A 4,554-nucleotide genomic window follows, 5' to 3' on the forward strand; every position below is an offset into this window, starting at 1 on the left:
TATTCCAGATTAAATAAAGTTAAAAAAAATAAACTTTAACTTTAAATATTTTGCTCTACATAAAAATATATCCTGTCAAAATTATGCAAGTTAGAAATATGAACATGCTGCCAAACCCCCCAGAAAAAATAAATGAAAGCAAACACAAGGTTGGAGCCGCATGTAGACGGAGCTGAGCATTGCTTCAGGAGTGGAACTAATAAACTCTTCGGGCCATTCAGTGTCGTACTTTCCTTTGAGTGTATCATTACACTGCAGCTCCATCTGAATCTGCACAGGTGCAGTTCAGCAAAGTATGCTGATTTGGTTCAACATTACTTGGCAACAGGGAAAGTGAGGCAGGTTGCACTGGTGCATTTGTGACAGCTTCACTTGAAATGCCTTCACCGCATCATACATGTCATGTCCATGAACTGACAGATTTCCTTGCTGAGCTCAAAAACTCTATTGAGAACTTTTCCCCAACTCAGCCAACGGATCTCTGTATGATGAGGACTGTCGGCTAACTCTGAATCTATTTCCCACATAAAAGACTGAAATTGACGGTGATTTAAACTTATAGCTCAGATTAAATTTACGGTTTGCGTTACGGTGATTATTACATGCTCCATTTTTAGGACTTTACCACACAGCCTTTCCTGGTGTATGATGCAGTGATATGCTATTAACTCACAGGTACAGTTCTTCTCCCGCATCTTTACTCGCATCCTGCTGACTAGTCCGCTTTTTTCACCGCACAACACCGGCGCTCCATCTGTTGTCAGTCCAACAAGTTTGTCCCAGGGCAGTTTCATGTCGGTTACACTTTGACATACGTTTTAAAAAATGTCTTTTCCTGTCGTTGTCCCGTGCATCGATTTAATGTTCAGTATTTCCACTTCATGGATGAAGATGGCCAGCTGTGCAATGTCCATCATGTCTATACGTTCATCCGCAGCAAGAGCGTATGCAATAAAGTGTTTGCTTCTTTCACACAACTGTGTTCTTAAATCAGTGGCCATCTCACAAACCCGATCAGCAATCGCATTTCTGCTCAGGCTCACATTTTCCAAAATCTGCGTTTTGTCTGGACACAAGACGTCACACAGCTTCATCATGCAGCTCTTCAGAGTGGTACCGGGCTGATTTGGCTCCTCTGCTACAATAAAACTTTCACAACAGCTTCACTTTGTGATTTTGCTCTGGTGAAAAACATCTGCTGAAATGTCACATTCTTCTTTAGCTCTTCTACTTTCTGTAGTTTCTGCTCTGCATTTAGTTTTTTCAGCTTATCCTGATGTTTTGTCTCGTAGTGTCGTCTTAAATTAAATTCCTTAATTACAGCCACATACGCTCCACTAATAAGACACACGGGTTTACCAGCATTGTCTGTAAACATATATTCAGTCACCCATTGGCGCTGAAAGGCTCTGCTTTCAGAATCAACTTTTCTCTCCACCATTGTGAGCAGCTAGCTTAACAGAAGTTTGACTTGATTGACGCGGGAATGTTCCCAGTTAGCCCAGCGTTCAGCAAGGAGGCTGCAGCGCCTCATTATGGGATCTGTAGTTTGTATATTATTAGCGCCTCATATCGCTGGGCCATGCATAACAATAATAATAGATCTATATAAACTGATCTCGGGGCCGGATATAAATGTACGCCCGGGGGCCTTGACTTTACACCAATGGTCTAAGGAAATCAGTGAAGATCTAAGAATACGAATTTTAAGCTCAAGCCTGAATTAAACTAGAAACTGCTGGAACACTAGAGTCACTGTCCACAGTGAAGTGACTTTTAAATCTCCATGGGCTGAGAGATAGAAGAAAGAAAGAAGACCCTTCTCCAAAAATCAACCCCTTCAAGCTCGACTGAAATTTGCTGCTGCCCACATGGGTAAGCCAAATACTTTCTGTAGAACTTTTATGGTCAGAGGAGACCGAAGAACATTGTAGCAACTGCCAAGCATGGTGAAGGAGGAGGACTGTCTCAAAGTCCTTCAACTTTGCCTCACATCAGCAGCTAGATGGTTGAAACTTGGACACAGTTGGTTGTTCCAACAGGATAATGACCCCAAACACACATCAAAACTGGTTTTGGGTAAAACAGGCTAACATTAAGCTTCTGGGTAGGCTTTTCCAATCCCCCCACCTGAATCCTATTAAACATTTTTGGACTATGCCTAAAAACAATGCCCATGGCAGGAAACTATTTACGAACTTCACCAATTCTGCCCAGAGGAACGGTCAAATATCCTCCCAGAATTATTCATAGAAGCATGTTGATGACTACCAAAAAAATACAACTTGTATGTACATTTAACCAAATATTAGTGGCGATGTATCCATCTATTTAAAAGTGTTGGTATACCTTTTTACTGTGCATGGTTTAAAGAAAATCCGAAATAAATACAAACTAGAAAAATAACAATTCAAAGAAATGATTGAAACCCCCAATTTCATGCCATTATTGAAGTGTGCACATTTGTTGTTGCACTAAAAGTGAAAATTAGTGAAAATTAGTGAAAATTAACTAAAATTAACTAATCACATGCAACAGTTGCAACTTGGAGAATTTGACAGTCACAATGGAAAAAATAACACCATCAATTTTCAAACAGCTTTAAGTAATGACGTATATTTTAGTTTCATATTTGGTTTTCAAATATTTTAAGTTATATTTAGTGCTGACTTGGATGTCTTAAGGTGGTTTTAGTGGGTGGGGGGAGACTGGTTCACATATATACGTATTTGTGGTTGTATATCTCTTTCCATATTTACAAAAGGTTGTATGACACCCAAAATAGCCACAGACTGAAAGCTTCCTGTGTTTGCAGAACTTATGCAAAAGTGAGTGCTGTCGCACTTTATGACCACCGAGATCTTTATCTTTCTGTCCATCTGTCCTCTGTTTTTAGAAAATGTGCAGTGCATTCAAATGCATCTCGCAGAAATATTTAACATTAGATATAAAACAATACTACAGTTAGGTATAAAATGTTTACAGTGATCCTAAATTTGAGGGTAAGGATCTTTTTAACATTTGGTAATTCAGAGCCTGAAACTAGTTCAGATAGGATCAGCAGCCACAGCTGGTAACAGCAGGTGGTTTTTATTTCACTCCGTCTTTCTAAAGATTCTTAAATTGCTGCATCACAGTGCAATGCTAACTTCTGGATTTGCCTAATAAAAACATGCTGTCTAGATGTGTGACTAGACAATTAAACATTACTTCTCTTGTGGCAACACTCGGTTACATTATTTGTATTTTATTAATGTAAAACACAGGTGAATTGTTCTTTCTGAGATGTTATGATGCCACCCACCACTCACCTCTCCCTCTGGAACCGGAAGGTGTTTAAAATCAGACAGATGTGGTTCTGCAGCACTTTGATATAGAAAATGACGGGTTGCATGTAGGCTGTATCAAAGTATACTGACATTTAATCACTTAACCAGAGCGATGTTTACCCCACGCTCGGCACAAGTATGTAGCCTTAAGCAAAGAGTAAAGAGCGACACATTTCAGCAACACTGTAAATATGTGGGGATCGTTGAAGAATGACATTAAGAGTTTCAAATAACACGCGTACATGCGGTATTTGTACAGACAACATTTAACGTTGGCTGTCACACTGGGCTGAATCCTGACCCTTTTTCCCCTGAGTGTTTTCTTAATTTGAGAGTAGCCAATTTGCCTTTTTTTCTCCTATTTAACTGATTACTGTATTAGTTATCAAGGGCATCCTTAATTAAGATCACATGAAGCATGTCATGGATAATGATGTACCTGGGGCATATAGAAGTGTAATATTGCACTAAAATCATCAAAGAACTCCAAAGCACTATTTTAAAATACAATTTATAATGCCTTTATTCTCACGGCACAGTTGTGTTTAACCTAGAAAGTTCTAATCAGGGAGTTAAGAGGTTACATGAACACTGGATCTCTTCATGGTGAAGTTAACACCATTGCTGCTTACATAGGAATTAAGAAGGCAATAATCAGCAAGTCTGATCACGTCTATAAAAAATAATAGTTTTGGTCATTCATAGGTCTGGAGCATTAATTAATGTGTGTTAACACAATGCCAGAATCTACACAGGAGTGGAAATTCCAGCAAATTCACCCCAAGGTCCGACCATGCAATCCTCAGTGAAACTAAAAAAAAACAATCAAAGGGTACATGTCTGATTCTACAGAACTCATTTAGCATGTAAAACGTTAAAGTTCATGACAGTACAGTTTGAAAAAGCCTGAACTAAGCATGTCTTGATTGAAAGGGGTGGCAGGAAAAGGCCTCTCTCTAAAAAGAACATTGCAGCACAATATAAGTTTTCAAAGTTGCATCTGAAAAAACTTCAAAGACCTGTAGAAATGTGTTCTTTGGAAAGACAACGTGGAGATGTTTGTGTCATAACCAGTGCAGGGGCTAATTTGCTTAGAACACTAAAACAAGACTTTGACACATGCACAGTGCTCAGTTTAACAAGGTTTACTGTTGCACAGACTAGAATGTAGAAAAATAATATCACAGTGCAAAGGTTAACAGGTGGAAATAGGTCAACGGTCAGT

The sequence above is a fragment of the Pundamilia nyererei genome, unplaced genomic scaffold (assembly GCF_000239375.1).
Source record: "Pundamilia nyererei isolate P.nyererei 1_Seehausen unplaced genomic scaffold, PunNye1.0 scaffold00016, whole genome shotgun sequence".
Taxonomy (NCBI): Eukaryota; Metazoa; Chordata; class Actinopteri; order Cichliformes; family Cichlidae; genus Pundamilia; species Pundamilia nyererei.